The sequence below is a fragment of the Heterocephalus glaber genome, unplaced genomic scaffold (genome assembly GCF_053883595.1).
Source record: "Heterocephalus glaber isolate CG9 unplaced genomic scaffold, H.glaber_assembly_v1.0 deba00001472, whole genome shotgun sequence".
Taxonomy (NCBI): domain Eukaryota; kingdom Metazoa; phylum Chordata; class Mammalia; order Rodentia; family Bathyergidae; genus Heterocephalus; species Heterocephalus glaber.
In genome coordinates, this window is record NW_028258315.1 from 78,840,041 (window position 1) to 78,853,113 (window position 13,073).

Consider the following 13,073-nt stretch of genomic DNA (forward strand, 5'->3'; position numbering starts at 1 on the left):
CTTCTAATATCTTTATCCAGTTTTAGGATTAGCACAATGTTGAGTTCCTAAAATGAGGTGAGAAGTGTTCCTTCTGTTTTCTCCTTTAAATGTTTGATATAATTTATCAGTTAAAATGTATATGAGCCTGCTCTTGTCATATAGGTAGGTTTTCAAGCTAGGAATATACTTTCTTTAATAGGTGGTATTCAAATTTTATATTTCCTCCAGAGTTAGCTTCATTAATTTGTCTTTCAAGGTACTTCTTAGAAGTTGTCAAATTTATTTCAAAAAAGATTTTTGTAATATGCTTTCTATATCCTTTTAAATTCTGTAAAATCTGTGGTAATGTCTCCTAGATCTTGATATTGTAATTTTTAAAATGTATAATTGATATTGTGTAACAGGAAGAAAAGGTCTAAAGAAGCAGGGGAAGTGGGAGGGTTGGGGGAAGGAAAAAAGGGAAAAGAAAAAATATGAGAAAAGGAAAAAAATGGAAACAAAGTCTTTGCAAATAGGGGAGGGTGGAGGGGGTGAAAGGAGGGCAAGGAAGGGGGAAAAAAAAGAACCAAGATACTCATGTAATGGTACAAGATTCCAATGATGAATGTAACTATATTTTATACCCAAAAAGTACCAATGAAAGAATTTTAAAAAAAAGATTCACAACTATCACCTCTTAGCTACTGCACAAAGAGCAGTTGACCTTTGCAGTATTTTATTGTTTTAAAGAATGTCATTCCTTCATATGTGGTCCTTTGCACAAGCTTTCTTCCTTTTTTTTTTAAACTGCATATCCTTTTATTGGTACATTTTAGGTATACAATATAATGACATTCATCACTGGAAATCTGCACCTTTACATACTCTCCTGGTTTTTTCTTTTTTTCACACTTCCCCTGCCCTCCCTTCAACCCCTCCATTCATATTTACAGAGACTCTGTTTACTTTTTTTCATTTTCTCATATTAATTCCATTTCCTTCTTTCCTTTCCCCTACCCCTTTGCCCCTTTCCTTCCTATTTCACATTATCTATTACACCTTTTAGTAGGTATTAAGACTTTCAGTTTCTTATACTAGAGAAACGATTCGGTATTTACACTTGTGTGTGTTATTTATTTCACTTATGAGTATTGCCTCAATGTGCATCCATTTAGCAATAAATATATTTAATTTCTCATTTTTAAGGCTGAGTAGTACTCCATTTTATATAAAAATCCACATTTTCTTTATCCTGTGTCCAGCAGGGGAAGTGCTGGGTCAAACGAGACTTCCAGTCATAGTTCACTGAGGTATCTCCATACTGATTTCCATAGTGGTTGCACCAGTCTACACTCCCACCAGCAGTGGAGAAGGGTTCCTCTTTCCCCACAGCCCCACCAGTATTTGTTACTGGCTGATTTCTTGATAGCAGCCATTCTTTCTGGGGTAAGCTGGAATGTCAGCATTGTTTTCACCTGCATCTCTCAAAAGACCAGTGATGTTGAACATTTTTTCATATGTTTATTGCCATTTCTACTTCTTTGAGTGAGAAATGTCTGTTCATTTGAAATGCTCATTTTTGGATTTTAAACTTTGATTTAAACTTGGGAGGTCTGATTTTTAAAAAAATTCTTTATAGATTTGAGAGAATAGTCCTTTGTTTGAGGGACCGATGGTGAAAATTTTTTCCCAAATTGTGGATTATCTCTTCACACTGCTGATGGTTTCTCTTGCTGTGCAGAAGATTTTCAGTAAGAAGAGATCCCACTTGTTGACTGTTTGTGCTAGTTCACAGGCAACTGAGGTTTTGTTCATAACATGTTTCCCTAAACAAATGTCTTAAGAGTTCTACTTAACCTCTGTTCCAGCTGGTTCAGCATTTCTGTTTTAATAGTTAGATCTTTAATCCATTTCGATTTTAGTTTAGTGCATGGGGAGAGATACAGGTCTAGTTTCAATCTTTGGAAAGTTGAAAGCAAATTTTTCCAGCACCATTTATTAAAGAGGCTATCTTTCTTCCAGTGAGGGTGTTTGTCTCCTTTGTCAAAGATGAGGTGGCTGAGTGTGTCTGGAGTTGTTTCTGCATTTTCTAATCTGTTCCACTGGTGCTCAGGTCTGTTTCTTTGCCAGTACCATGCATTTTTATCACAGTAGCTTTGTAGTAGAGTTTCAAGTTGGGGGCTGTGATATCCCCTGCCATGTCTCTCTGTTACCTAGAATTGCTTTTGCTATTCTAGATTTCTTCTTCCAAATGAATTTTTGGATTGTTTTCTCAAGGTCCATGAAGTATGCTGCTGGGATTTCAATTGGGATTGCATTGAATCTAAATAGCAGGTTTGGAAGTATGGCCATTTTCACTATGTTGATCCTACCTATGAAAGAGCAAGGGATGACTTTCCATTTTCTCAGATAGTCTTCAACCTCTCTTTTCAGAGTGCTATAGTTTTCAGAGAAGAGGTTATTGATTTTTGTGGTAGGTTGATTCCTAGGTATTTCAGTTTTTTGAATGCTGTTGTGAAAGGAATTATTTGCCCTATTTCTCTCTCAGTGAGTCTGTCATTTGTGTAGAGGAAAGCTATTGATTTTTGTGTGTTGACCTTGTAACCAGCTACTTGACTGAATTTGGTTATTAAGTCTAGAAGACTTTTGGTGGAGTTCTTGGGGTCTTCTATATACAGTATCATATCATCTGCAAATAATGATAATTTGACTTCTTCATTTCCTATCTTTATTCCTTTTATTTCTTTCTCTTGTCTAAGTGCCGTGGCTAATGTTTCCAAAACTATATTGAATAGGAGTGGTGATAGTGGACATCCTTGTCTTGTTCCTGATTTTAGTGTGAAGGATTTCAGTTTTTGACCATTTAGTATGATATTGGCTGTTGGTTTTTCATAGTTGGCTTTATCAGATTGAGGCACAGACTGTCTATTCCAATTTTTATAGGGCTTTCATCATAAATGCGTGTCAGGATTTTTCAAATGCTTTCTCTGCATCTATTGAGACGATCATATGGTTTCTATCCTTGGCTCTATTAATATAGGATATTACATTTACTGATTTGTGTATGTTGAACCATTCCTGCATCCCTGGGATGAATTCCACTTGGTCAAGGTGTATGATCTTCTTGATGACCCTCTGTATTCTGTTTGCCAGTATCTTATTGAGGATTTCTGCATCTATGTTCATTAGTGAGATCGGCCTATAGTTCTCTTTTTTGGCTGTGTCTTTCTCTTCTTTGGGCATCAAGGTAATGGTTGTTTCCAGGAAAGAATTCAGGAGTATTGCTTCCCTTTCAATTTCATTGAAGAGTTTAAACAGTAGTGGCAGTAGTTCCTCTCTAAATGTCTTGTAGAATTCAGCAGTGAAGCCATCAGGACCTGGGCTTTTCTTAGTTGGTAAGTTCTTAATTACATTTTCAATTTCACTGGTTGATATTGGGTCATTTAGAATTTTTATGTCTTCTTCATTCAAGTTCAGTAATTCATATGTATCTAGCAATCTGTCCATTTCTTCTGTGTTTTCCATCTTATTGGCATATAGGTTCTGGAAGTAGGTATTGATGATCCTCTGGATTTCTGCTGGGTCTGCTGTAATTTCATCCTTTTCACTCCTAATTGCATGGATTTGGGTCTGTTCTTTCCTTTTTCTGATAAGGTTGGCTAAGGGTTTGTCAGTTTTATTTAGTCTTTTGAAGAACCAACCCTTGGCTTCATTGACTTTTTGTATCGTTTTGTTAGTCTTCATTGCATTGATTTCTGCGCTCATCTTTATAATTTCCTCCCTTGCAAGAGCCTTGGGTTTTTCCTGCTCTTCTTTTTCTACAAGCTTGAGGTTCAGCATCAGGTTGTTTAATTGGGCTCGCTGTTTTCCTAATATGTGTATTCACTGCTATGAATTTCACTCATAAGACTTTCATTGTGTCCCATAGATTCCAATATGTTGTATTGGAATTGGCATTTAATTCAAAGAACTCTCTGATTTCTTCTGTAATTTCCTCTGTGACCCATTGGTTATTCAGAAGTGTGTTGTTCAATTTCCACGTGTTCATTAAATTTTTGCAGTTTCTTTTGCTATGGATCTACAATTTCATTGCACTATGGTCTGATAATATACAGGGATAACTTCACTTTCTTTGCACGCACTTAAACATATTCTATGTGTGAGTATGTGGTCTATTTTGGAGAAAGACCCATGTGCAGCTGAAAAGAATGTGTATTCAGATTTTGAGGGGTGAAACACTCTGTAAACATTTGTTAAGTTCATTTGTTCAAGAGTTTGATTGAGTTCTAGTATTTCGTTGCTTGTTTTTTGTCTAGTTGATCTATCTATTTGTGACAATGGAATATTGAAGTCTCTCACTACTATTGTTTTAGTGCTTATATGATTTTTCATGTCTGCTAGTATTTGTTTTATTATAGTTGGTTGCACTAGTGGTTGGTGCGTAGATATTTACGATTGTCATCTCTTCCTCTTGGCTTGTTCCCTTTACAAGGATATAGTGTCCTTCTTTGTCTCTCTTAATCAATGTGGGTTTGAAATCCACTTGGTCTGCAAAGAGGATAGCTACTCTGCTTTTTTTCGGGTTCCCATTGCTTAGAGTATTGTTTTCCACCCTTTAACTTTCAGTCTATGAGTTTCTTTTTGAATTAAGCATATTTCTTATATGCAGCATACTGTTGGATCTTGCTTCTTGACCCATTCTGCCAGTCTATTTCTTTTGATTGGTGAATTGAGACCATTAACATTGATAGTTATACCTGATATGTATTGACTTATCATTGTCATGATTATTTGTTTTAGTTGGGTTCTCTCCCTTTGCTTTTAATTTCTTGTTGTGCCCGGTGGATTCATTCTGCTGGGCTTCCTGGGGTTGTGATCCTCATTATCTTTTCCTAAGATTTTTGTCTAAAATTTTTTGGAGAGCTGGTTTGGTATTTATGAATTTCCTAAGGTGCCTCTGTCATGAAAGTATCTTATTTCTCCATCAATTTTGAAAGATAGTTTTGCAGGGTACATCAATCTGCGTTGGATGTTGTTTTCCTTTCTTTATAAATTTTTTCCTTGCTACTGGGACTGAACTCCCAGGGCAGAGAAGGTGAATCTTTCAGAGACCAAGTACACAAACTGCAATCCAAAATCTACTTATTTATCACAAAGTGCCGAGACCACAATTAAACCTGAATAGGGAGGTTTTGGTTCAGAAAAAAAACAACTGCTATCTGATGCTCAGCTGCTGGGATGACTTGGCTCACCTGCTGACAGAGAGGGTTCTGTGTGCTTCCTGTGGTATGTATGCCATAGGTTCACCACCCCTCATCCAGGTCTTTCACAATAAACTACATCCCAAGTTGATTTTGAGACAAATCTTGCTAAACTGCCAGGGCTCAGCTTAAATCTGAGCTCTTCCTGCCTCCACCTCTCCAAGTGCACATATATTTCTGTGGTATGATTCTTTTAATTCTTTTGGGAAGATAGCCAGCAGGGGAATAGCTGGGTCGAATGGACTTCCAATCCTAGTTCTTTGAGGTATCTCCATACTGATTTTCACAGTGGTTGCACCAATCTACACTCCCACCAGCAGTGGAGTAGTGTTCCTCTTTCCCCATTGCCCCGTCAGTATTTGTTATTGGTTGGTTTCATGTTAGCAGCCATTCTTTCTGGAGTGAGATGGAATCTCAGTGTTATTATTTGCATCTCTTGAATGACCAGTGATGCTGAACATTTTTTTCATATGTTTATTTGCTATTTCTACTTCTTTGTCTGAGAAATGTCTGTTCATTCATTTATAGCTAAATGGATGCACACTGAGGCCATACTGTTAAGTGAAATAAATAGGACACCCATGGGTAAATACTGAATAGTTTCTCTGGCATGAGAAACAGAAAGTGTAAATAAGGATCTAAATGTACAATGGATAATGTGAAATAGGAAGAAAAGGTCCAAAGGGGAAGAGGAAGAAGGAGTGGTAAGGGAAAGAAATATGAGAAAAGGAAAAAATGGAAGCAAAGTCTTTGTAAATAGGGAGGGGTGGAGGGGTTGAAGGGAGGGCAGGGGAATAGGGAAAAAAATAAGAACCAAGATATGTTAATTAAAGGTACAAATTCCCAATAATGAATGTCAGCAATACTGTATACCTAACATGTATCAAAAAAAGGAATGAACGAAAAAAAACGTATGGGCAAGGGGGCAAGGCTCACACAGCCTGCTCCCTCCCCTCCTCTCTTTATACTGTTACCATGGGTTCTGTCATCACAGACCTACTTCTGTACAGTGGTATCTCAGTTTATGAACTTAATATATTTTAAGATTTTGGGGAAGATGGATGCATTTGTGTTTGTGTGGGGAAGATGGACACGGTTGTGTTTGTTACTGAACGCTGTTTGTGAACAGAAGCAAGATTTTGCCGAACACTGGATTGTGAACCAAAATTTTTTAAACAGAAGGGTTTTTAAACCAAGGTATTACTGTATTTTCTTCCTAGATTAAAGGAGAAACATGAAGGTATGGCACTGTGGTTACAGTAAGCAACTAAAAATCACATAAGAAAAGGGAAATTCAGATGCAGAAATTCAGACTTAAAGCATTCCAGTGGCACCTCCCATGGGGCCATTTGTTAGTAGGTGAGTTGAGTAGAGACTCTATTTATAAAAATTTCAACAAAAATTATGTTTTGCAGGTTTTATTTTTAAGCTCCCCATATAGAAATTTAGCAATTTTTGAGTTTTTCTTTTTTCATGATATTCAAATTTTCTGACTATTTGTTCCTTTATGTTAAAGGTAAAGTAACAACTTTAGCTGTAGTGTGATTTCACTGAAAGTTAATTTATTATGAGATGACATTAGGAGAAGAATTGCCAAACTGACTCCTTTGTATGATTCCAAGCTCATCTGTCACTTTTTCCCCCTTCTTGCTGCACAGGGTTACTTTGTGGTTGGTTAGCCGACTAAACTCTTCCCTGCCATAGTCTTTGCATATTTTCCTTTAGCATAGACCATAGTTGCCCTTTCCCCTTCAAGTTTATAACTGAAAGGTCACCTCCTCAGAGAGGTATACTTAATTGTCTAATATCTGTTTTTTCCATCATCAGGTATATTTTGTTCATCTCTCTATACTCAAAGCTTTATCACGCTGGAAATATAATGAGAACTCAGTAAATACATAAACTTTAAGAAACATGGGGGAACATTTGTAGAACAGTTCTTTAAAAGTAAGGAGCTATTCTATTAATTTTAAATTTTGAGTACTTTACTGATCACATATAGTCTTATTGCAACAGAGTCAATCAGTTCTTTCTTTTTTTGAGGGTATGTTTTGAAACAGGGTCTCACTATGTGGCCCAGCTGAATTCAAACTCTTGATCCTCCAGTCTCAGCCTCTAAAGTGCTGGGCTTGGAGAAACCAGGAACAACTGCAAGTACGTTCTGAACTCTTTGTGGATGACTTGAAATTCTCAATTTTTTTCAAGGATATTCTTTCCTGCATATGTCCTCACAGTATCCTGCATCCCTACAAGAATTTTACTATATTTATCAAGTTCAAGCACAGATCAAAGTAGTGAAGAATGTATAAAAAAGATTAGGAGTATGACTGTTGACAAACTTATAAAGGATTTTTCACAGGAAACAAAATGATAGAAATCAGTGGAAAGAATAACATACTGGAAATTCAGTTGGAAAAGAGTACCTGTTTATTAAAAGTAAAGCAAACAAAGGAAGCCTCAATTAAAAAAGAATGTGCTGCTCTTCCTGATATGATTAAGGGCTACAACAGACCACTGAATATCAACACAATTTGGGAGGTGAAAATGAACAACTAAAAAGAAATGCTGATATGACAAGGGAAAAGCTGAAATATCACAAACAGGAATATAAGAATAATATTGCCAAAATTGTACATGAAATGAAAATCAAAGAGGAAGAACGTAAGATAGAACTAAGCAAACTTTATCAAGATATGCAGAAAAAAGTTGAATTAAATGAAGAAAAGCACAAACATCTAATAAAGAAAAAGGAGATGGAAATCTCAGTTAAATGCAAAGTTAATAATTCAAGAAAAAGAAATGCAAAATGAAATAATCAAACTATAGCTGGATTTTCATGCCAAACTAGCAAGAGTTCAGACTAAATCAAAACCATATCCAGAAGCTACAATTTCCCCACAGAGTATCTACAGAAGGAAGCTTAAACATCTTCAAGAAGAAAAGAACAAAGAGACTGCAATTCTTCATAATACCATTCACAATTTGGAACAGTACCTTTCTACTGGCAGAGATTCTCACCTTAAACGTAGACGATTTTGAGTATAACAGTAAATTCATTAATTACTATTTACTTTTTTAAAAAGCAATCAAAAATTTCGCTTGCATTTTCAACATAAGCATACTGCCTAAATAGCCTAAATAATAAATGAGACAACTTCAAACAAACAAAAAAGTGCTGGGGTCACAAAATGCACCACCAGGCCTGGGTGATCAATATTGCAAAGGGATTTCTCCCCCAAAGATTTATATAAACATATAGCAGTACTGACTTTAAAGATAATATTTCAAACATTGAGACATAGAAGAATCACAACGTAGAGTCTGTACAAAACACTACTACTGAAAATGTAATAGCTAGGCTGTACCACTGTCCCCAATGCTGAGGAGGTGAGCCACATGGGCGCCAGCAGCACACCCTCCATCCCCCCACCTGTTGAAATGAGAAGACACGTAAACAAATCTCAAAACCAGACTTCCAGATCACCTAAAGCAACCCTAAAGGGAAATGAGATGGAACAATCTGATATTCAACCACCTGGACTCCCTGAACTGGCAACAAAAGAGGATCTGGAAAACATGAAATCAGTAATAATTTCTCAGATAACAGCAGAGATTGTGCCCATAGTGCAAGACATGATTAATAAATCTAGAGAGGACACAGGTAAAAAAATAGAGGAGCTGAGGAACATGAGGGCTTCCCAACATAGGAAACAAATGGAATCTGTAAAACAGATGCAAACAGATTTCCAGGAGATTAAAAACTCCACTGAAAGTTTACGTAGCAGAATGAGCCTATGAGCCTATGAGCCTATGAGTTTAGGTAGCAGAATGAGCCAATGTGAGGACAGAATTTCAGATATGGAAGATAGGGATGCAATTAATGACCAGGAAAACAAAAATTGCTTTAAAACTGTAAGGGATCATGAGAAATCAATCCAACAACTGCTAGACGATACAAAGAAGAATAACATAAGACTGATCAGAGTCAATGAAGAAAGAGGAGAGAGTGCAGATGACATAAAAAAAAAAAAAACTGTTCACAGAAATGATGGCAGAAAACTTCCCAAGCAGGTGAAAAGAACTTGACATACAGATAAGTGAGGCATATAGGACTCCAAATAGCCTTGATCAAAAAAAAAAAAGTACACATAGGCATATAATTGTTAAGATTCCAGAAACCCAACACAAGAACAAAGTTCTACAGGCACTTAGAGAAAAGAAACAAATCACATACAAAGGAAAGTTCATCAGAAATACAGCAGACTTCTCAACACAAACCCTCAAGCCAAGAAAAGCTTTAGGTGATGTATTTTAAGCCCTAAAGGAAAAAGTCTCCATCCCAGATTGATGTACCCTGCAAAACTATCTTTCAAAATTGATGGAGAAGAAACTTGCCTGACAAAGAGCACCTCAGAAACTTCATGAATACCAAACCAGCTCTCCAAAAAATTTTAGACAAAATCTTGGAAAAGATAATGAGGATCACAACCCCAGGAAGCCCAGCAGAATGAATCCACCAGGCACAACAAGAAATTAAAAGCAAAGGGGAAGAACCAAACAAAAACAAACAGTCATGACAATGATAAGTCAATACATATCAGTTATAACCATCAATGTTAATGGTCTCAATTCACCAATCAAAAGAAATAGACTGGCAGAATGGGTCAAGAAACAAGATCCAACAGTATGTTGCATACAAGAAACACACTTAATTCAAAAAGAAACTCATAGACTGAAAGTTAAAGGGTGGAAAATAATACTCCATGCAATGGGAACCCGAAAAAAAGCAGAGTAGCTATCCTCTTTGCAGACCAAGTGGATTTCAAACCCACATTGATTAAGAGAGACAAAGAAGGACACTATATCCTTGTAAAGGGAACAATCCAAGAGGAAGAGATGACAATCGTAAATATCTACGCACCAACCACTAGTGCAACCAACTATAATAAAACAAATACTAGCAGACATGAAAAATCATATAAGCACTAAAACAATAGCAGTAGGAGACTTCAATATTCCATTGTCACAAATAGATAGATCAACTAGACAAAAAACAAGCAACGAAATACTAGAACTCAATCAAACTCTTGAACAAATGGGTTGAAGGGAGGGCAGGAGAAGGGGGAAAAATAAGAACCAAGAGAGATTATGTAAAGGTGCACATTTCCAATGAAGAATGTTATTATATTGTATACCTAAAATGTACCAATAAAATTAATTTTTAAAAAAGATGTAATAGCTAAAGGAAGGGTATAGGGACTTTTCAAACATAAGAATTAATGTTAATCTTTTCTTAAGTAAAATTTAGGTCTGCCACACAATATTTTACATTAAAATATCAACTATCTCCCCTTGTTTAGTATAATCTTGGAAACAGCCAGTTGAGTGCAATATTTGTGCTTTTTGTTCTATCCTCTTAATAGGTTTCATGCTAAATGTTTTAATTAATATACATTTAAAGAACAAAAGTAACAATTTAAAAACAAAAATGCATTCACTTGCAATCAATTTTCTGATAAAAGTTGAGAGCTAGCTGTGAATGTTTTACTTACATATACATGTACCACTAGCAAACAGCTCCTGTAATAATCCTAAGAAACATGGTCCTTGACTTGCTGGTCCATAAAGAGGAAAGGGTGTGATGAGACAGAACACATATCATTACAGTTTGGGAGGACAAAGCAGCTTTAGCTTCACATGTATGCTTTAGGATATAATGCACATCACAAAAAGATTACTCAGTTGAGATACATAGCTTTGAAAAAAAAAGTATTCTACAATGAGATTTCTGTATAGTCTAATGAAAGCAGATGTATAATTTTAAAGTAAACTGTGGTATTCTTTCACTATTATTTGCAGTCACCTTTGAGAATATTTTGTTCACTGAGTATATTTTCTTTTCAGACATATATAAAAACACTGTGTATGTCAGCTTACTTTGTATTCTTATTTTAAGAAAACTGTGGTTTCCTGTTCTGCTTTTAATACCTCTCAGCTGTAGTTACAGGCCTCACATTACAGATTAGGAAAACAATACAGGTGTAATTGTATTTAATACATTAAAAATAAGTGTGAATGGTGATTATGTGTGTTTTATGATATACAGAGTTATATATCTAATTGTCCTGGGGTGGGGGGGACAAACTACATGCGAACCCTGTGCTGTGGTCCATATATGTAGTACTGACTGAAATATTCTCTTTAAAATCAGAACTACTATATATGTATATAAATCTTTGGGAGACAACTCCCTTTAAAAAAAATAGAAATTTAAAATTAGTAGTTCACTTAACAATACACATACACTTAAAACCTGCTGAAAACCTGAAATTCCAAATATCATTAAGATTAAAATGCAAATAATATTGAGTTCTTACTATATACCACATACTGGTCTAAGCATTTTATCTGTTTCATTTAGTTGTCTCAAAAACCTTGCAAAGTTTAAAGTACTTTTCTAGAGACCACTCAACCAATAAGCAGAACAAAGGAAATTTACACACAACTCCTGGATTCTGGAGTCTGAGCTTTATATACCTTCAGTGCCAGATCCTAAAAACCATCTTTTATCAGGCCCTCCAATATTCTGTACAGTAGCCAGGACCTAACAGATCATTCTGCCTCTGCTACTGGCTTTGAAATCAAGGAGTCTACAAATCTTTCAAATTACAGTCTCCTAAACATAGAAATTATATTAATTTGTGAAAATGATTTAATAACAATTAGTGTCATTAACAATATTATTAGTAACTACATAAAATTACTATTATAGTGGGCTAAGTCACATAGTACCACACTTTAAAGTAGGATGAAGCATACATATGTAGTTAGTCCTGATTCAGTGTGCCTGCTATATGGGATTATTTTATCACACTTCGGTATATTCTGTGGCTCTGCTGATTTCATATAGTGCAGTAGCAGCAAAGCTCTGATTTTCTTGTAGGGTGTTAAAAACTATCCATGATCATAGTCAGAACATGGGATCCAATGCTAGCCAGCTGCATATATGTTTGGGTGAAGATAGTAGTTAGAGAAAAATATGACTAACATCCAAATCTAAGAGCGATGCCCAAGACTAACATTAATAACAATGATTTCAAACACTTAGTTGCTACCCATATGATGTTTTGCTGGACACATAAACCTGAGTCGGACAGACACTTTGAGGCTGTGACATTGTGACAAGGCAAAAATCTGTTAGTCTTCAAGCTTAGCTCTGAAAGCTTGCCCCCAGTACCTACAATACCCTCTAGCACGAATAAACCTTACATGTCATCATGGACATCTGTCGTGGACAGGCCATTGTCCCTCCAAATACTGCTCATAAAAAGCTACACCCCAATCTTTATAATTATACTTTACATTCCATAGAGGCCTGCTTCCATCTTAACTGAAAAACTAGAGAGTATTTTCCAACTTACTATATGGCTAATATAACTCAAATATAGTTATTCTCTATGAGATTTGTTCACATTATTCACTCCCCCTTTAAATATTAGAACCTAAGGGTAAGAAATTCTCTGTGTTTGGCAATAAATCATATGATTCATGAAACGATACTTGGTTATCTCTTTACTGTCACCACACAGAACAAATCTACATACACTGTCTAAAATAAACTGACTATAAGAAAGCCCCTCAAAAGGAGGTTTCTATCTTGTTTTAAAAGACGAGCATCCCATATACACTGGAAAACAGTTCCACCCAAAATCTAATCAATGGAAGAAAATGAAAAACTTGGGTGGCGAACCTATGACATGCATGCCGCAGTAGGCATGCAGAGCTGTCTTGGTCGGCACACAAGCCAAGTTGCAAGTTGCCCCAGTATTGCCCCACCAGCTGAGCATTGGA

The 13,073-nt window shown here is 36.0% G+C and overlaps 1 protein-coding gene and 1 pseudogene across 1 annotated transcript in view; one reads left to right on the plus strand and one right to left on the minus strand.

Moving 5' to 3' along the window:
• The window catches only part of LOC101700339 (coiled-coil domain-containing protein 152 pseudogene), a 34,313-nt pseudogene extending 26,026 nt beyond the window's left edge, over positions 1 to 8,287 (plus strand).
• The window catches only part of Ube2e2 (ubiquitin conjugating enzyme E2 E2), a 381,059-nt gene that overhangs the window by 222,384 nt on the left and 145,602 nt on the right, over positions 1 to 13,073 (minus strand). The gene's annotated exons all lie outside the window — the stretch shown is intronic.